At 55.5% G+C, this 21462-nt stretch overlaps 1 protein-coding gene across 3 annotated transcripts in view; it reads left to right on the top strand.

Annotated features, from left to right (window-relative positions):
* Positions 1 to 21462, top strand: part of LOC144943535 (retinoic acid receptor beta-like) — a 112794-nt gene that overhangs the window by 11989 nt on the left and 79343 nt on the right. The window contains exon 1 of one of the 3 annotated variants that reach the window (XM_078871080.1): positions 9977 to 10098. The exons of 1 other annotated variant lie outside the window; for it this stretch is intronic. The gene's annotated coding sequence lies outside the window, so the exon portion shown is untranslated. Of the gene's footprint in view, positions 1 to 9976; positions 10322 to 21462 lie in introns of those variants that run through there. One more of the 3 variants, XM_078871078.1, reaches the window with a different exon arrangement.

The following is a 21462-nucleotide window of genomic DNA, read 5'->3' as shown; positions in this document are numbered from 1 at the left end:
AGTGATTCTGCACTTGCTCTATTACTATAGTACTATACCACCTTCGACTTTTATGAACGACTGGGTGTTTAAGGTTAGCGATTTGTCATATTATCTGGCTGTATAGCAAATGAAAAAATACAATTACTTTACTATGCAAGTAAAAAATGCATGTGTTTGAATATTTATGCGTGTTTTTATTGTATTTAGGGCCCATTTATAACATATGCTAGACGCCCCGCGCTAACTTAATCCGGCACTGGGATTGGCTGAGCAGTGCCCAAACTCGGCAAACCAGAGTTCAGTTCCCATCCAGGGCCAACACCAAGCTCACCGGTGAGTTCAACCCGGACCGGCCGGAGCGGTGAAGTTTGGTCAAACAATGTCCACGATCAAACACGGCATGGGGGGGGGGTAGGAGGCATTTGCCCATTAGTGGATTGACACAATGTTGTTGTTGTTACGTAACGCAGCGAAATGTGTTTGTAACTTGCTAATATTGAAACAGGGATCACGATGGGTCGCTTAGCTGATTGTTTATGGTGCCTAGCAGTTCTTAATTCATGATGTATGGTAGTTCACATACTTGGTAGTTCATTATGTCTGATAGCTCACCTAGCTGTTAGATCATTATTTCTGGTTATTCATCTTCCAGTTATTTCATGATGTTTGGTAGTTCATGATATCTGGTAGTTTATCTACGAACCCGACGACCCGAGTTCGATTCCCGCTCACGGCCAACACCAGTGACGATTATTGAGTAGCTGGTGCGGTATGATTTCCTGGTGCGGTGTGTAAACATCACCACGAGGGATACAAATGAGGTCGGGCGTGGTGCTGGCCACCCACCGCCTCGTGTACTGTCCTGGCCTTTATAGGTGCTCGCTCACAGCACTTGCCCCAACAGTCTGTGAAGGCTATACCGGGGATCTTTGATCTTTGTGTGCGCCCCCAGGGCTCTGCGTGCGTCCACGCCAGAGTGGGCGTCAGGTCACCCTCGACTCAGCGCGACGCTCCCAGGGTCCTCAGGGGCCTTTTCAGCGCGCGCAGAGAGACGAGAGCGGCGGCGACCTGGCGTCCTTCACGGCGAGCCGAGGTTATAGCGGGCGCTGTCGTGAGCGGCTAATCCTGCGGCCCGCTAAGAGGGTTAGACCGGTTGTCAATTAGCGCGGCGAACGGGGAACGAGTGCGTGGTGAGGATTGCATAGGCGGCGGGGGGAAGCTGTGTGTGTGGTGGGGGAGGGGGGTTCGCACAAAAGTATTTTTTGCTAAAGAGTTGTTTAATTAATCGTACCGGAATGCTGGCCAGAAATAAAATTGTAAAAAAAAAAAATTCGCCGCGAAAACGCCGAGATTGATTAATTCCCGAGAGGAGGATCGTTGTCGGATGAGAGAAAACTGGAGCCCTGCCACAGAGTGACAAATTATTGCCACGCTCGCAATAAAACCACGGCTTGATAAATGCGAATTTTATTCATGGCTGCGTGACGCTGCTGTAATTTCCTGATACAGTGCCCCATCCGTCTGGTTTCATAAGTAATATCTAAAATCTGCTCGCAACGGCGCGGCTCGGGGAAAAAAAGGTTGGATGAAAGTCAAACCGAAATAAACGTGAATGCTCCGCTCTTACAATCCCCCTCCGACCGGGCCTTGCTTCCCACGCACGTGCTGCGCCTTGTAGCGCTCCTCCTGGCACAGTCTTCTTTCGCATGCAGATTTTTAACGTCCTTTTTTTCATCTGGTGAGACATCTCGCTCGCGGGGCTCCGTTGGGACGCGCGTTGATTCTCGTGCGCGAGGTTCCGTTTGGCACGCGTGTTGGGTCTTGTGGACGAGTCTGCGTTGGTACGCATGTTGGTTCTTGCGGAAGAGGTTCCGTTTGGCACGCGTGTTGGTTCTTGCGGAAGAGGCGCTGTGCCCCGTTGATCAAGGACAGGGGGCTTCTCAGCGGTGTCAACGTCGCTCGCTCCGTCGCGGCGCCCAACGCCTCGCGTCCTCCAGGGCACCCGCGGAAGGGCGCGAGGATTGTTCTCAAGTTTGCCTTTGAAAATCACGAAACACGCTTTGACATCTTCCTGGTTTTCGTTTCTTCTCGTGCGTGCCTTTTTTTCACTTTCTGTATAAAACACACGTGCGCCCGTCATAACGCCGTTGCGCCGTGAGATGTAACATTCCTCCCCGGTTGTGCCGCTTATTTATTTATCCAGTTGACACTTCATTATTGATGTAATACAATTTATTTAGAACAAACGCGTGTAGCGCGTCTGGTGTGTGGAAGCACATCCAAGCCTCCTGCTCAGTAAACGCTCCGTGCCGTTTGTGGGATGACATTTGTCGGCATTTCCTCAACACAGGCAGGGAAACGCACGTTCAGAGTATTCCGCTGCTGCTGTAAATGTTCACGTGACGATGAGCCACTTCGTTGAGCTGTCATTTGTGATAGCCAGGACGCTGCTGAAAAAGAGCTCTCCAGCCTAGTGGGCCTTACCTGGCAAAATCAAAAACATTGTTGAGTTTCAGAGGCGAAAAGGGGCCACGGCCGTGCGTGGTGCTATCCCGTTGACGTGTAAACTTTGTGACATCTTTGCACCGGAGCCTCAGCTCCACAAACCTTCGCTCACCCTATCCACGACACTCAAGCCAATGCGGTGGCGTGTGGATACCTCGGCAGTGCCCACCGCCCCTGCCAGCGGAAGCGGCAGCATAAGCGCGCCCACGGCTCAGTGGCGTGGCGAGGTTGGCACGGGTGCCCCGGTGCAAGGGAAATTCAATCAACCCATCCCTCCGTCGAACTTCCCTCGTCTTTGTTAGCCCAGTGGTCAGGGCACCCCACCACCCCTCCTCGGTCCGTGGACGCCCCCCCGCACAATCGCACCGCATGCACGCCGCTCGATGACTCCGCCGGTGCTGGTGGCTCCGCGCGTGCCGTGAGCGACGTGCGGTGAAGAGCCACGGGCGACGCGGGCCGAGTTGAATCTCCGTTCGCCATGCGGTTCGCACGAGCGGGGAGTTCGCGTGCGCGGCAAACGCCAAACATTTCGCGCCTCGCCCGCGCCGTGTTCATTTCGCGACAGTGGTAGTTTACGTTGAACTGAGTCAACTTGTTGGCAGCTATAATTCCCATGTATTATCCGGGGTGTGTTCTTGGCGATACTGCATTTCTCGCTGTCCACTGTAATCTCGAACTGTAACCGCTCATTGTCAGTTTCTGCCACGTCCTAATTCCCTGCATTGCACATTCTGCGGATGATACCAACATTGCTTTCGCTACCATACACATCTTCAGCCGTATTTCGTGCCCCGTGAGCGTTCGACATTGCCGTGACGTTTACTCCCCAACTCTCTGGCTTAAGTAACATTTGTTTGGCAGCGGCGGGGGGGGGGGGGCGGTGACAATGTCACCTTGCGGATGTGTAATGTGCGAGGGTGGTGCACACCGCGGCCGGAGTGGATGGGACGTGAGAGGGAGAAGGGGGAGCTTTGGGACCCAACCGCCGCTCGGGATTTGCACCCGATCCTTCCAGTGCCGCACCGATGCGAGAGGCCACGGGGAGAGTGGATGAACGGGCCTCGCTCGCAGCGTGAGAGCGACGCGAGAGACGAACTCACCGCCCGGAGAGTGAGCACGCCCGTCGCCACGTCGGGGGTGAGGAACCGCTCGCTCCGCTGGCGTGATTTTACGAGAGAGACAGAGGGAGGGAGGAAGAGAGAGGGAGACATATTCTTTGGGTCTTTCGGTAAAGTCACGTAGATAGGTTCAAAGAAAATAAAAAATAACAACAAAAAACCGACGACGTTTCGATCGCAACACAAGCGTTCGTCATTAGGATCGAAACGTCGTAGTTCCTGATGACGAACGCTTGTGTTGCGATCGAAACGTCGTGTTGTTTTGTTATTTCCTTTGAGCCTATCGACGTGACTTTACCGAATGACCCAAAGAATATGAATTCCTGCAGTCACGAAAGCTTTTAAGTCAAGAGAGAGCGAGGGCGAGAGAGAGCGCTCGTTGCCAGTTTTCGCGTGCGCGTGCACTGCTGTGTGACCCGGCGCCCCGCAGGTGATGAGGGTGCCGGTCACCTGCTCGGAAGCTGTCCGATCTCCCCGCCTGATTCCCCCCCGAGTGGAGGTCAGCTCCGTATCTCATCACCCCGGGGCCCATTGCTACTCGAGCCCTCGTACCAGCATGCCGGCGTCCCCGTCGCGTGTCGCCTGCTCGTGCACTCGCGCGCGCGCGTGTGTGTTTGTGTGTTTGTTGCGTGATATAATAACCCGCCCCACTCCCCCAATCTTGCGATAACGCCGAACAAAAAGGTCTCTTGTTTAAGAGCGGAGAAGGGATAAGTGGCGGCGTGGTGTCAGACGCAGCAGGCACTGCACCTAACGCCCCCGTCACATCCCCCCCCAACCACCGCAACGTCGTCGCATTTTGCCCGATTGTGTTTCCGTTGTCAGTTCAAAGGTAGACGCCTACCCCCCGTACCCCCTACCCCCCCTCTACTCCTCCCATACCCCCCACAAGTCCCCTGCTGCTGTGAGGATGACATAAGGCGCTTGTTGTGATCGGCGCGTGCCCTCCAGATGCCCTGTTTCTCATCTGTCAGGGTAGCTCGTATAAATACGAGCGGACTTCCGAGTTAATCAAATGGCCCTAAACAAACTGGGCATCGAGGTATAACAGCCATTCGTGCAATGAGATATACGTAACAACTTTTACACCGTCGGATATAATCGCGGATGCAAATCGTTGTCTATTTGTCATTGGGAAGGCGATGCCCATGCGCTGCTGCTTTCAGTAACCTGGAATGGGCATCGTGCTGCGGGAATGCAATGCATTGTTGGCTAGGTACGGTGCGAAAGAAGTTCAACATGCTGCCGGCTCCGCGCGAGTTCGTTGCGGGGCGCCACGGTGGTGAGATGTTAACTCCCTCGCCTGGTCTGCAGGAGATCGTGGGTTCGATCCCGAACCTGACGCCTGCTGTATATTAGGAGTGTGCATGTCTCTCTCTCCGTGGTCGCGTGGATTTTTCTCCGGGTCTCCTGCGATTTCCCCCCCTCCATCCACATTTAGAAATCGACGGCACGCGTTCGGAGCATTCGGCTGCCGTAGATGTCCACGTGACAAGCCCCTTCGTTTGAGCTGTCATTTGCGATTGCCAGGTCGCTTCTGAACAAGAGCTATACAGCTCAGTGGTAGGCCTTACATGGCATAGCTAAAAATAGTTTTAGTTTTAATAGGTTATAGAACGCGGCCACACGGCGCTCACGAGCGCACATGCGCACTTGCGCGCCGTCGAAAGTGGTCGCTTCCAGCGCAGACAAGTATCCTAAGCAGAGGCAATTCATTTGGTGCCCCCTTTATTGTTTCGAGGCAATTGCAGGAAATCTTTAAATGTGGTGTGGTTGGAAGGGGTTATATAATGAACTCTTTATCATCGCCCCGTCAAATTTAATGCGTGAAAACCTTGAAACTGCAGTGCTCCAGATGATGAATTATTGAGCATTCTGGAATAGTGCATTGGCGTGCATTAATAATCATGCAGCTTTGGGAAGGGTCAGCGCGTGCGGGGGGACAAACGTTAAATACCTCGGCACAAAGCGCTCGGCGCTTAGGGGACGGTGTTTTACGACCGCGAGCTCAGCCAAGGCAGAGAGGCTCGCGGTTGCTACCACGCAGCCAGCGGCGGGGGGGGGCACGCGGCCACCCCGCGGGGGCCATGTGGCCGAGTGCAGCATCACCAGCAGCAGGAGCAGGTGGCGGCTCCCAGGGCAGGTAGAGGTGCAGCCCCCGCAATTGCTTCGCTCTCCGTGGCTGGCAGGGGAAGGCATTGGACTCGAGGGAAGTGCTCGAAAGAGCCCCCACCTCTCACCATTGAAAGTTGTTTTTTTGTCACTACCCCCTTCCACGCTGGTGGCCAAACGTGCGGGAAGTAGCAGCCACAGCTTTAACGTCACCGCACGCGATCTTACGATCTACTGACCGTGGCCGTGCCCATTTTATACTGCTGGGGGAGGACGGGGGACGAGAGGTGGGAGGATGAGGAGGAAGGGGGGGGTGTAAGAAAGTTGTTGTTTAGGGAATGGCGGCGTTTAAAAAACAAACCGGTTGCACGACACGAGGCGCGCGTACGCCGATGAGATCGTGGCGCTGGCGCACAGAGAGAGAGAGTGCGGGAGGAGGAGGAGGAGGCGGGCGGAGTGAGGTGGCCACGCCGCCGAGGGGTTAAGTGAGCACGCAGCGCGCAGCGCGCGTGCAGTGCGGGGGGAGAGAGGGAATTCCCGGGGCCGGGTGAGCGCGTCAGCGGGGGAGACCCTGGGCCACGAGAATGCGGTGTGGGTGGGTGGGTGTGGTGGTGGGGGGGGACACGGCCCCATTTATGAAGTCCATTAATTAAAGCGCGCGCACGCGCGCACGCCACGCGCTCGGCCCCCATCACCGGATTGTCCGCGCGCGTCCGTGCGCTGGCGACACCTCCGCGGGCCACACGTGGAGACGATTAATCAGGGCCGCCCTCCGTGGCCTTGAGGCTACTTACGGTCAAACGGCGCCGTTGGAAATGTTTTTTTTCCCGTATTGTTATTAAACAAAGGCGTTTCCACGCAGCCGATTCCCATGCCCCTTGGTGAATTGACAACACACGGCTCATCTAAATTGGAATTAATAACGGCAATCCCTTTCATAACGTTATCATTACAGTAAGTAACTAGCTGTACTACTCGGCTTCGCCCGGGACTTGTATCCACCACGCCCGGCCGCCTTTGTCTCCCCAGTGGCGATGTTAATATGCCACACCAGTTACTCGTTTTGAGGCTGAGTCCCTCCCTCACCGCTCTCCCTCCCTCACCGATCTCCCTCCCTCACCGCTCTCCCTCCCTCACCGCTCTCCCTCCCTCACCGCTCTCCCTCCCTCACGACTCTGTAGAGGACGTGAAACTTTGATGAATTTACCTCAGAGTTGCGTGGTGGGTGTCGAGGCCTAGCACCGTGCAGAGCCTCCGGCCTCGCCTGATTTTCCCACCCGGCTGACGCTGGGTACGGGTGCCGTCCCCCCCCCCCCCGCGCTACAATAATACTGTCTAATCGCTATAATTTTAGAATCTACCGACCCTATAATAGTAATTGCACACATTGTAGTGGGGGGGGAGTGAAGAGGACGTGAAACTTTGATGAATTTACGTCAGAGTCGCGTGTTAATGCGTGCGCCTATATTTAAGGGGAATTAAAAATGGCGTCCACCCCGCGCCGAAGGCGTCGCTACCCGTTGCCAGGGGCAACCGCCGTCCAATGAAAGCGGCGAAGGCGTGGCTACCCATTGCCAGGGGCAACCGCCGTCCAATGAAACTGCAGCCCGCGGCGAAGGCGTCGCTACCCGTTGCCAGGGGCAACCGCCGTCCAATGAAAGCGGCGAAGGCGTCGCTACCCGTTGCCAGGGGCAACCGCCGTCCAATGAAAGTGCGTATGGTCCGGCGACACACAGACAGACAGACAGATTCGCGATTTTATATATATAGATTACGCTTGGCATGCACTTGTAGTTCATTTCAATTTCATTCGCTTCATTTGAAACCAGAGTCCGGTTGAGACGAAATGAGTCTCTTGCAAGGAAGACTCCGTTCTCAATGAAATGCAGCGAATATGCGAACAGTCGCGACACCATCGGAACCATGGCAAGGGAAATGTTTCACATCCTTAGCAACGTTCAGAAAGCCCCCGTCCCGTTGCCTCGTTCACCACCAACCACGACCACGACGCTTTGCACCGCGTGAGTCACGCGGTGGTCACCACCCTCGTGACGTTGAGGGCCCTCGCCGCTTTCTCGCCTCTCGGTGTTCGCCCAGCGGCGGCGGCGGTGGCGCGAGGGACTCGGGCCTCCTGGCCGCTTCGCTGAGGAGGCCCACCACCACCACCACCAACCCACCACAACCCCACTACGCCACCGCCACCCCACCGCCACCACCACGCCACCACCCCCACCACCACCACCCCACCGCCATCCCACCACCACTACCACCCCACCGTCACCACCACCACCCCCCACCACCCCACCACCACCACCCCCCCACCACCGCCACCCCCCCACCACCACCCCCCACCCCCCCTACCACCACCACCCCCCCACCACCGCCACCCCCCCACCACCCCACCACCACCCCCCCCAACCCCCCTCACCGCCACCACCACCACACCACCACCACCCCACCGCCACCACCCCACCACCGCCACCCCCCCACCACCCCCCCACCACCGCCACCCCCCACCACCCCACCACCACCACCCCCCCCCACCACCACCCCCCCCCACCGCCACCCCCCAGGGCTGCCCGTGGGAGGAGGCTCCATGCTGAGTTCTCGTGTCAGCCGCCGCCGTCTGGAGCTGCCTGCCCCCTCTCCGGGTGGCCCCACGCAGCAGAGTTGGGGAGATAAAATCACGGCGGTTGTCCAGCCCGGTGTCTGGATGTTGTTGTGGGTTTTTTTTCCATCCTCCCAGAGAAAGATTTGTGGGCTGCGAATTACCGCAACGAGCGGTGACCTTGTGTGTAACAATTTAAATTTGACAGAACACATGTCAGCCTTACCATTGATTTCATATTTTCGAGGCATGACGGATTGTCCGTGGGTTCAGAAAGGATCTTTACTCTGCAGGCTCTCCGGCGCTGTAATGAACCTTCGGCTCTACATCGCGTTAATAGACCGTGGGTGTAGCGAGCAGTTTCTACAACACAAGATTCAAATAAAATGTAGATGATGGGATAATGAAAAAAAGGGACTGGGTTCTCAAGGGCATTGCTTTTCAATAAATGCCGCAATGACGTAGCATCGTTTTTGCCATCATTTGTTTCCCCTCCTCTCATTGCTGAGAAGTGTCCTTTTAGTAAATGTAAATAAATATTTTTTATGTTTTAATGCGCGTACCTGTATAGTATTGTAAGTGTCCAAAGTTCATTCGGGCGAAGTGGATGCGAGTTGAGAAACGCAACAGAGTTTGGGGGACGGGGAGTAGAACCTCTGGGGGAGTAGAGGCCCGGAGGAGACCCCTGCGTGGGCCAGAGAGCCAGTCCCTTGGACACGCCGACACCAACACCTTGCCATCGCATCGCCTACCCTCCCCCTGCCCCCTACACGCCGCAGAGTCACTCTCCTAGATTGCTGCCCCCCCCCCCACGTCGCCTGATCACATCCGCACAAATAAACCTTGAACCCCCCGCCCCGCCCCCACCGTGGGCGTGGGGCTGACCTGGTGGCAGGTCACAAACATTGACACAACACGAGTCAAACAGGGGGGGGGGGGTGGACACCCGCGCCCCCCCCCCCCCATTGTGTTCCCTCTGCGCGGTTATCGGAGGACCTCTTGCTGTATACATCGTGGCGTGTGTGCACAGTGGGGGGGGGGTCACGGGGGCAGGGGCCGCGGGGGGGGAGAGGTGGGGGGGAGGGGCGGGGGGATGGGCCGCGGGGGGAGGGGCCACGTGGGGGGGGGGGGCGTGGAGGGGGAGGGGCGGCGGGGGCTGCTCTCCACAGTTTACCGGGAGATTTACTTGGTGGCCTGGGATGACCGCACGCCCGCAAGCTATTGATTTGCAGGCGAGGCTGATGAAGGAAATTGGGGGATCCGTTAAAAAAATAAAGGGGGGGGGGGAAACTGAAATGGATTTTCCAAAAGGAGGACGGGAACGGCGTGGCACCTCGTGTTGTTCTCCTGATGGGAAACGGCAACGCCTCTTCGTGTGTTTATCATCACCCGGGCCCGCCTGTAGGGGCCCGACGCAGCCTCCTCCATCCAGCGACCCCGCCCGCCACAGACCCCCGTCAAGCTCCATCACCCCCCGCCCGCCATCCTCTGAGCGGCTCACCAACCCCCTCGTCTGGGTCGCCAACACCCCCCCCACCCACCACCTCGCAGCCTCCCTCCTCCCCCTCTCCTCCCTCCTCCTCCGTCTCCCCCAACCACTTTGCCCGAGCGCTCCCCTCCCCACCATCCCCTCCTCCTCCCTCCCTCCTCCGTCTCCCCCAACCACTTTGCCCGACCGCCCCCCCTCTCGCTCGCCCAGCGCTGCGGACCAATGGCATGGCGGCGGGGGGGGTCGTTATGGCTGCTGTGGCGAGCTACGCAGCGCGGGGCCAAGTGAGTGCTCGCTTGGCCGCTGTCCAGCTGCTGTGTCCGCACTTTAATTTAGTGTCCTGTTTACCGCCGCCGCCGCCGCAGCCGCCGCCGTGTTTGCTCAGTAATTACGGAGGTTCACGCGGGGTGCTCTCGATCTGCGGGCCGCGGCGGTGCAACTGGCCGGGTGCGCGGGTTCGTGCACGACGCAGCGAGGGATCCTGCGCGTCGTCCAGTGACGCCGAGGGTGAGTCGGTGTGTGGGGGGGGGGTTGGAACGCGGTCGTGGGCCGCCGAGGTCTCAGCGGCGGCGGGAGCGTCTCGGTTTGGGGTGGAGAGGTGGAAAGGGGACCGGGCGAGCTGGCTGGACGACGCTTGTTGTTTGTTTGCAGGCAGCCTGTCTGCCGAGTTGTTTGCTGAAGTGTATCGCCTAAATGAGTTGGGTTTTGTTGGCCCGTTTTTGCTGGATTTGCGTGTCAGAGGTGACTTTCGTTCGCCGTTGAGTTACCCCTCCCGGCGCCGTTGTGGGGCTCTCATCGTTCACGTGGGCTGACGAGAAGTCGTGAGGACGTTTTCGCTGCTTCAGCGGTCATCGATTGTCGATGGTACAGCGTTGCCTGTTCACGCCCATTGCTGCTGTCGTGCAAGCACTTTACCCCGCAGCATGGCATTGTCGGAAAATGTGCGATTACTTTCTGTTCGTAAATATTTGCGGTCATGGGTCTGATAATTGTGTTGTGACAGCGACGTCCTGCTTCGTTGATGATGCTGCAGAGTTATTTCACAGGAGGGGGGAGGGAGTCCAGGAGCTAGCGCCCCATTTTTAAATCCTTTATATTAAGTTCGCTTGCTTGCTTGCGTGCTTGCTTGCTTGCGTGCTTGCTTGCTTGCGTGCTTGCTTGCTTAGGACCGTGCAAATCTTTCGCTCGTTTTTTAACCCACTTCCCGTGATCCAATCGAGCTGACATTTTCCACACAGACTCGTTATGCCAGACAATGTTCGTGAAAAAAAATTCCCAAAATTTTACACTTTTTAGGCAAAAAAAATATTTTATATATATTCAAATAGAACTCATTCATCGCTTTGGCTGAACGTCACAGTATAAGAGCCCAGAGCGTAACCCCTCCACAGGCCGTGGCGGAGTAGCGCAGTTGGTAGCGCCCTCGCTTCCCATGCCAAAGGTCGCGGGATCGATCCCCGCGTCCTCCACAGGCGAATACATTTTTAAATCCTTTATATTAAGTTCGCTGCCACGCATATAAAGGATTTATAGTGAAAAACTTTGTTTTTACGGGTTATACTTATTCACACTGCCAAGGGGCAGTAAATGAAATTATCTTGGTTTATGGATTGATGCCTCAATTATTCTCGAATTGGAAAACAAAAATAACTGGCGTAGAGAATTACAGACTCACCTGCTCCCGATTACACTTAAATTGCTCATGAACTTCACTGGGAACAGAATAATGGGGAATCGAGAGGCCAAACCGTTCCATGGAAGCGAGCAGGGTTCAGCAAAGGTTGTTTTTTCCATCCCCATCGACGATATTCAAACTCTAAGAAACTCAGGAATATTAGAGTACTATGCCCTGGCCTTTGTGGATTCTATAAAAAGGCATTTGCCTCGGTGGATATGGGTACATCCTTCCAAGCTCTCACAAACTAAGCCCTAAATATAAAATTATAATAAAAAAATGTTTGCAGACTGAAGCAACTACAGTGAGCTTGCAGGAAGCGAGTAGGCTGATAAACATCAGAAGGGGAACCCCAAAAGTAAGACACGCTCTCTCCCCGTATTCATGGCGACCTTGGAAGATATATATTTGTTTTACCAGCATTTTAGCGGAGTCATTGAGGCATAGATGGAGGAAATATTAAGCACCTCCGAATGACCGATGATGCGTCACCGTAGCAAGCAATGAAAATGAATTGTGGGGTATTACTGAAGACCGTAACTTCATATCGAGCCTGCATTTGAGATAAATACGGACAAAGCAAAAGTCACGTCGGACAACGGGTTCGCTGAACAAATGAATGTATTTGTTGGAACGAGGCAACTGGAACACGCGTGGGAGGGTGAATCCCGTGAGCAATTGTTGAAGGGGGGAACAAGGGACACATTAATTCAATAAATACATTGCCAGAGAAGGTTGGAGTCCTTTTATTCGTGTAAAAATGTAACTTGGTAATGAAATGCAACGTAGCAATGTGCGTTAAGGAGACAGAGACATGCGCACTGGCATTTTACCTGCCAGTGCGCATGGATCATAAGCGCGCACATTGACAAACAAAACGCAAACAGAAACTGTAAAAAAACACACACAAAGAAGCGCGGATCGGTGGACGCTTTGTGAGTTCTCAGCGAGAGAAAGCAGAGCGCACGGATCTGAGAAAAGATGCAAATGACGCACCGAATATTAATCTTCAAGGAAATAAACGGGCTGGGCTAGGACAGCTCGCAAAGAAAGATCGCTCCGACATATTGCTAAGGGCAGACCGCGATGACAGATTGCAAGGGCATGTCGCGAGGACACATCGCTACATTCGCAAGGGCACTGACGGCGTGGCTGCCCAAGGATGGAACGCGCCCGACAGCACGCGCACCGTGGAGACGGAGCAGTGCACAGGAGCGAGATGGATCGCTGCATCGCCCGTCTATGAGGGGTGGCGACAAATTGGGGTGCCCTTCGGCTCGTAATGGATCGATCTTGCTTGATGGATGTACGTATGTGGAACTTTCTTTCGCACCGTACGTAGCCAACCGTGCTAATCGGAGGCGCGATGATGATGCTGGGGGTGTATGCTGTATCTGGTCAGATGGTTTGTGTATGGAGAAAAAGGCAATTCTATTTTCGAGCAGTTTTCGGAGTGTCGGGGGGGGCGTGGCGGAGGGGGGCACTCGCTTTCGTCGTAGCCTCACATACCGGCTTGCCCCCCCCCCTCATCTGTCAAAGCCGATTCCTATTTCAGCGTCTCTCCAGTCGATCGTCTGCCGCCTCTGTCGAGTGGCCCACGTGCCCACGCCCACACGCAACACAAACATCATCATCACCACGTCACCGCAATGAGCAACTTTATTTTGGCAAATGAGAAGCCAAAATGAGTCACCACCGCTGTGCGCTGAGTAATTAGCGGCTCGTTTCGAAATTTACATTCTGGAGGGGTTTTTTTATCGTTCACCGTTTCCCCCGTCGAGCCATCTGTAGGCCGTGCATGGAGAACCACGTGGACTTGAAGGGTGTCTTTGTGAGAGCCACTGCTGCGAGCGCCGTAGATCTTGCTCGTGTGACCGGGATGGGGGGGGGGCTTTCTTCACAATTCTGGCTAATCGCCTGATAACGCTAGTTGTTGCGATCACCAGCGAAACGTCAAGAGTAATTGTAAATGTTGTGGGCTTACTCTCCAACACACCGGTGCGCTGCGAAGCAGTAACTAATTGGCGCGTTTTGTTTACGTGACAAACCTCACCGAGTGGCCGTGTGGTGGGTTTAACGACGCATTTATATTTACGCGATCGAACCCAACAAGGCCGTAACGATATCGCTCCTGATCCGGAAAATGCCGATCGCCCGTGGAATCTGGAATTCTATGGCGTGCGCCTGTGGACCCGTCCGCTATAAACGGTTGTTTTTTTCTGCGAGCCTTATTCTTAGCCTCTTCAATTCAGCCAAGACACGATATACTTTGTACACGAGGCCCCAGAGACGCGCACCAGGGTACATGCCGTGTTCACGACCGCTTCGCCCCCGTAAACCCACGCGTGAGCTGGCGCGCGTGCCAGAGGTCCTTGTTTTGCAGACGAATCCTCAGGCACGCGCGTTGTTCAGATCCTCCGAGGTCCGCTCGTCCGTCGATCAGCGAAGGCCGTCAGGGAGGCTGGCAGCGGGGGTCTCGGCGCCGCCGCCGCCACCCCCCCCCCCGCGCTCGCTTCCGTAGCGCGGGGAACGCGTGCTCCACCGCGATGCGCGCCACGCGCGCCTGTGTGCTGCGTGTGTACGTGTGTGTGCCGCGTGTTTATGTGTATATCGTGTCGTGTGTGTGCTGCGTGTGTACGTGTGTGTGTGTGCCGCGTGTTTATGTGTATATCGTGTCGTGTGTGTATGTGCCGCGTGTGTGTGTGTGCCCTACGCAATACGACGCGACTTGACTGTTACACACGTTGCATGCCCTGTGCTTGCGTGCTTTCTGCACGTGTGTGTGCGCGCGCTGCAAGCGATGCCCTTTGCTGTGCGGTGCAGCGCGGTGCCGCGAGCACATCTTCGCCGTCCGCACGACACGTCTGCCTCGGTGCGAGTCGGCCCCGACGAGCTCGTTGCTGTGCACAGCGCTCGATGGATGTCCGCGTTCGGCGCGCCGAGCCGGCGGTCGTGGGAAGGGCTCTCTTGGCGCGCCCTCTTGGTGCGCCTCCGCCGCTCGTGCTCACGCGGTGGTGGCGCAGTGACGCCCATTCAGCGAGGCCGCGAGTTCCGTTGCCCGTACGTGGGTTCTTAAGTTCGGCAAAACAACAAAAAACGGATCGCAAAAGCACCCGCAGGGCTTTGCCGCGAGTATCCGCGCACCGTCGTGGCCACCTTCGGTAACTTTCTCAGGCCGACCTCCCACCCTCTGGCGAGCCCGCCCCGAAGTGACTTCGCAGCTCCGCGCGAGGTTTCGCTTCGCCGCGATGGAGCCATTATCCATTGTCCCGAGCTCTCACCCCCCCCCCCCCCCCGCTGTCTTTGCCTTCGCCAGCCGGGCTCGCAAGCGACTGATTATTTATTTATTTAACAACCTGTCCGCTCGATGGCCTCGTTCGGCCGACCTGCGCTGCTCGGTCGCACCTTGGAGGCCACTGAAACAGCAGAGCGTTGATGTCCGAGGGACCCCCCGTTTTTTTTGCATCTGGATCCAGGCGGCGCTGCCACTCGTAATAATAATTGTAAATAAATAAATGGTGCCCTACAAACGACGTGATCTTCTGTGATCTGCGCGCGGCGCGTCGTGCGTGAAGCTGATTTTGGGGTGGTGGTGGGGAGGTCATCTCAGTCAGTCGACCGTGGCACCTGCTGGGTCTGCCCCGTGACCTCCTGCAGGCGGGCGTTCGACACTTCACGTGGCCTCAAGGTGCACATGACCTGGCACAAGCGTCGTGGTGACGTCACCGCCACTTAGTGGCGAATGGCGGTTATTGTTGTTGTGGTAAGTGAAGCGTCTCCCGTAAGCTCCCGCGCCGCCCGTAGGAACCGCCCGGCGCTGCTGCATGGTGGCCCCTCTTGACCGCCACATCGGCGGCGGCGGCGTCGTCGCCACCACCGCGGGGATCCGCCCGTCGTGAGCGCGCGCGCTGTACAGTGGGGTGGTGTTCAGTCCCCGACGATGCTAATTTAATTGCTGTGAAATTGGACGCAGCACCGTGGGTTTTCCACCCCCCCCTCCTCCCCTCTAATTGTGACAGATGACACGGCAGCGCCGTCTGACGTTTCTTCCTCGCTTGCGCCGGGTGAAGGTTTCAGCAATCGCGGTGATGATGACCGACACGGCAATCGCGTTCCGTATGCTGAATGTGTGGTCCCACATCCCTGTGGTGTTTGAGGGGATGGTTCGGTGTGCCGCTTTGGTTATTCGCTTATTGATGTTTACAGTCAAGGCAGCGTCCATCTGCCCCACATTCTCATTGTCACGCTCCCGGCCGGTAGACGCTTCTTGACTTTGTTGACGATCTAAAAAAAAACCTGTATTATGCTTGTTGACGATGGTGATGAAAGTATCGGTCATCCGTTGTTTACAGTCTGAATTTGTTGGGCATCTGAAATTAAGCGCTCTGGCACTGGCTCTTCCACTGCTGAGGGATTTGCTGGTCGTGCTGTGTGCCCTATTCGTGTTATTTTCATTAATATTGTTAACACGCATTTTCACAAGGGAATCTAATATTATTTTTGTGCAAGGTGTTGCCAAGTTTGTTGTTGTTGCCAATTACTCAATCCCAATGGAGTAATTTTCCAGTAGTTATTCAGCATTGAAATGTATTGCCCAAGAGCAATGACATTACAAGAAACCAGAGAACCTGGAGGAAACCCACTTAGACCAAAGGGAGAACAAAGACGCTCCACACAGAGAGGCACCCGAGTCGGGAATGGAACCCAGGCAGATTCTTCCCGTGAGGCTCGAGGGTCACCACTGGGCGTTGCGTAAAAGGCGCCGCTGTCCTTGGGGGCTCGAACAGGGTCCGTCACAGCGCAGAGGCGCACCGCTCCCGGCCTCCGCGCGTCGGGCGTGGAAATCTCTGCAGGCCTCGCCGTGCCGTTACCCCCCGAGAGAGTCGCGTTGGTAGCGCGAGCCGCTGGGCACAGGTGGTGCGGACGTCTTCTCGTGGACTGAGGAGACCTGTCCGGTTGAGTGTGGCTGCGGTGTGAAGGGTAGCGGGGGCCCTGAGTGTTCGCCATGGCGGCCTCCCCCTACGTCGGATGGGGAGGGCGAATCGTTGAGTCAGCGGTTGACCTGGCTGGACGTGACCCAGGGCCGAAGCGAATCCCCTTAATGGTCAGGCGGCGCACGTAAGCGCGCGGAGTCGTATTTGCCAACCTCGCCAGACGTGACGTAGCGAACGCGTGTTCTGTACGAGATGTGAAACGCGATACACACACACACATCTGCGCGGGCCCGTGTCACCCCAACCTTCGGTGGCGGTGGCTTGCACTCGCCGCACGAATCTGCGCTGCCGGTTTTGTCTCATTGTGAACTTCCCATCCTGCGACGAATGGAGACGTTGATCGGTGGAGAAGCTCCGAGGTTTTAACGAGGTGGGCTCGCCGCTTGGCTCCCCGTCAGCACGAGGTGTCTGCGGTGGCCGCCTACTCGCCCTCTTCTTCCGAGGCTCTCGCTGCCCAGATTTGTGTCTCGCGCAGTTTGAGCACTGCCAGGCTCGGTAACTTTCCGTCAAAGCAGTTTTTTTACTTAACCACCATCAAGTGGATCTGAGTTAACTTTCATGGCCTGCCAGGACATTGTCTCGTGCTGTAAACATTGTCTGCGCGCTGTTGCAATGATTGTAAATGCTCAGTTGCTGTTTGCGCAACCAAAGGCGGCTGTGGCGGTTGCGGTGGTGGTGTTGTGGTTAGCGCACTGCTGCGCTACGAACCTGGTGACCCGGGTTCGGGTCCCACTCACGGCCAACACCAGTGACGATTATCTGACCGCTTCTGGGCCTCCCCTAGCTCAACTCAGCCTCAAATGAGTACCTGGTGCGGTGTATAAACATCGCCACAAGGGAGACAAAGGCGGCCGGGCGTGGTGCTGGCTACTCACCTCTTCGTGTGCCGCGCCGGCTTTCATAGGCACTGCTCGCTTACAGCACTTGCCCCAACAGTCTGTTAAGGCTATACGGGGGATCTTTGTCTTTTTCTTTGGTGGTGTAAAGGGAGATTCCTCCGCAGCGAGTCAAGGCTTTGCTCGTAAAATTGAGAGAGACGGCTCTGAATTGTCTGACAACAAACATTCAATTAACTCGTTAATGTTTGCTAATGAAGTGCCAATGTGGCACGTAACTGGGCGTCAAAGGATTCAAACGCTCGTATTGAAAGACCCAACAGGAGGCCAGACAAAGGAAAACCTTAAACATCTATTTTGATGGTGTAATTCATGGCATTTCAGCAGACAAATTAGCAAATACGTCATCACGATCGTGGGAATGCGCTTCTGATGTTAAATATCGGGAATTAAGATTTTATGATTTCCTGAGAGCTCCGAGACGACGCGTGCCATATGACGGTCTGCTTTGCGCATTAAGAGCGGCGGCTCGCTGCACCGGCGGAGGCTGACTGTCCGCACGGCCGCCCGGTCGGCCGCCACTCGGCCGGCCTGCGCGCCACTTCGGCACAGATGAGCGGCAGCGTCCGCACCGATGAATATGGAAACTTGCGTGTGGATCCCACCCGCCCGTAAACCCTGCATGCCAATTATGGGGCGTGATGATTGGAATGTGGGACGCGTCCCACCTGGCACAGGTACTGCCACTATGACTATTTTTTATTTGACCAGGTGAGGCCCACGGAGCCTGTATGAGCTCGTTTTCAGAAGCGGCCTGGCTATCACAAATGATAGTTGCATCTTCGATTTGCACGGTTGGCGACGTACAGTACGAAATAAGCCTAACATACATAATGTTCAACGAAGTGGTTTATCACGAGGAAATGTTATCGAAGCCAAATACTCTAAACGCGTGTGGATTCTAAATGTTGGGTGGGAAAAACGGAGGACCTGGAGAAAAATCCACGCGACGACGGGCAGAGAGACATGCAAACTCCAAATTTACAGCAGGCTTCAGGGTCAGGATCAAATCCAAGTCCTCCTGTAAACCAGGCGAGGTAGTTAACATCCTTGTTTGCTCTTCCTGTCATGTCACGAAATGCTCATTCAGCAGCACTCCTGTAGAGTCGCACTCCGCCCCGTGTTGGAGAATGGCACACGGAAAGAAGAGGTCACAGAGCCACTTCTGAAATCCCTGGCAGGGATCTCTTGTCGCCACGGGGGGCGCTGGCCTCTCCCGTACACGCTGCGAGAGAGACGTTTGTTGCGTGACAGCAAAAGCTACAAATTGTAATTCTCAGAGCTGGACTTCCTCGAAACTGATTGACAAACAAATTTTACAATAATTATTTGTGCACGCAAGTCACTCGTGCCTGGGGTTTAAATCATTCACTCACCACTCTTAGAACCCTGGTTTTAATCGCGGGTGGCGGCAAAGCATATTCAAACCCGTGTGTGTGTTGAACTTATTTCGCACCGCGGTACTGCACTGCAGCACTGGCCTCGTGTGTAGCTGCAAGCTCACAATACGGCAGCCAAGGAAATGGAGTCGGTGTCGTGCAAATGCTCCTCCGGCTTGGATTGCAAGGCCGTGGCCGCGAGTCTACGGGAATTGTCTCGCGTGAAAAAAACGCGAAACAACCGAGAAACGACTCCGCGGAGAGAGGGCCACGCGCAGCGTCCGCGGCGGTGCCCGGCAGCACGCAGCATGCAACACGCGTCGTCCAAGACGCGCCACCGGTGGCTTGCGATGTGACGAAACGCGATCATCTTGGCGTGTGTGCGCTGCAGGGGACACGGGTCGGAATGCCTTGCGCAGCTCTTGGGGTTTCTACTCCGTCTGCTGCCCTCCTCCTGTGGTTTCACTGCACGGCATTGACCGTCGTTTGATACAACTCAACTTTTAGTCTCTCGGCCAATTGGCTTGCCTCGCAAGCGCCAAGGTGCTCGGCATAATTTAGTTCTCCTGCGTTTCGTGCCTTCTTAATTCGGGCGTGAGGAACCCTTTACTTGCCGAGGGCCGAACAGGACTTTCGCGTAGCTAGTGGCGGGCCAATCGTTGTCACGCGCCTCGGTCGCTTCCTTTGCATGCGAGGAGAGAGAGGCCCTTGCAGTCGCAAACACAACCGGAGGGCAGCGCCAGGTCGAAAATAGTCTCGATGGGTGCAGGAAGGGTGCTTGAAGTGGCGGATAAATGTGAATTGTGAGCTGTTTCCGAGGACTGTAGTAGCGGTAGTGGTAGGCCTCGAGTGGCTGCGGGCCGTGGGGTCGTGTCGGGCCCACGGGCCGCAGGGACTCCACCGGCGCCTAAAATGTGTCATTTGAAACAGCGGCTGTGTTAGTTTCACCAATTGACAGGCACTCAACCGTGGATTTCATTGGGCGCGTTCGGAGAACGGGGTGAGCCATGAATGATTAATTCAGCGAAAATGCCCATTTCTGGCTCTCCGGATAGCACCGTGGACGTTCTCTATCGAGAGCGTGAATGCCCGCAGAACTTCCCCTTGCCACGCTTGCCCGCCCCACCGCACCGCTTCCGCCCGGCCTTGACTTGACCACGCCGACGCATTCTCCCCACGGGGCCATAGAGACGGCCCGTAAAACACCAAAGCTTGGCGGCGGCTTGAAAGCCTCCCTGCAAGTTCACGCTGAAAACGAGAGAAAAGCCACAAACTGGGAGGCGTCTGCAGTTTTAATTTGCCTCCGTTTGGCCAGTTGCCCGCAACCGAGCTCGCGGCCGCCTGACACGTAACCTGGCCGCGGTTGGTGCTCGAGTTGCTAAACATGAAGTGACCAACGCTGCGGCCCTCATTTTAATTCCCGGCACTGTTTACGCCATACCAGCGGTGTACGAAACACTCCCCCTGCCCCCCCACCCCAGAGGGCCGGCGGCGAGGTTGGCATAGGCCCCAGCACAAGAGATGAGATGGCGGGGGGTGGGGGTCCAGTTTCTACCCCCCTCTCCGCGCTCTTTGGTAGCCCGGTGCCTGGGCTCAAGTGCAGTTGCACCGCCTGCACCCTCCGGCAGCCACCGCCAATGTCTGCGGAGGTGCCGTGAGCCCAGTTGCGCACAGGATTGTAGGGATTTGAGAGTCGTGAGTTCCCAACGTGCACGACTCGATGCGTGTGGCCATGAGCGTCGGTGATCCACCGCTACCCTCCTCATGGTCACCGTTACAGGATCACCACTATTGTTATTATTTGTATGTTTCAGTTTTGGCGCTGTTTTATCTCCTTCCATGAAATGCAGTCGCTGAAATATGTATACAATGTTTGATTATTATACATATGTATGTATGTACGTACATATATTTATAGTGGGGAGCGGTAGTGCAGTGGTTAGCGCGCTACGCTACGAACCCGGCGACCCGAGTTCGAATTCCACTCACGGCCAATACAAGTGACGATTATCTGAACCGGTCCTGGGCCTCCCCTAGGTCGACTCAGCTTCAAACGAGTACCTGGTATGGTGTGTAAACATCGCCACCCCCTCGTGTGCTATGCCAGCCTTCATAGCTGCTCGCAAATAGCACTTACAGGCTATACGGGGGATCTTTGTACATATATATATAAACATACGTCACTGGCATGCATTGATTGTAGAGTTTAAACGTGTAAACATATTGCACAGTCTTGTATACAGTGGCATGACTGGGTGACCCAGACAGTAATTCTCTCTGAAAGTCAGCTGCGTGGAGCAAATATTCAGGCCCTCGCTTAGGCATAGCCCGAGTATTTTAGGCGACGTAAATGTTTGAGCTGATAAAACATTAATTCCTTTACTCTGCACTTCTGGGGCAGAGTCTAAAATCATCTCGGTCCCTTCGTCTCACTTGATGGAACAACTAGCAGAGTGTGGCGGGGCCTTCATCCAGCTGTGTTTTATCAAAGCGCTGTACTTTATTACACTATTAACGTATAACATGACAAATTCATGTATTCGTGCATAAGAGTACAGAAAAATAACAGATGAATACAATTGCATGTCCATTCATCAGCCTGCGACGGATGACCAGGTAACTGTATTCCACTGCTACTCCTCGGTGTGCGTGGCTCTTCTGGACAATCGCTGTCCAGCAAGCATTCGTTCGGCAGGAAACCCTG

This window comes from Lampetra fluviatilis, chromosome 31 (assembly GCF_964198595.1).
Source record: "Lampetra fluviatilis chromosome 31, kcLamFluv1.1, whole genome shotgun sequence".
NCBI classification, from domain to species: domain Eukaryota; kingdom Metazoa; phylum Chordata; class Hyperoartia; order Petromyzontiformes; family Petromyzontidae; genus Lampetra; species Lampetra fluviatilis.
This window is presented reverse-complemented; position numbering and strand designations above follow the sequence as displayed.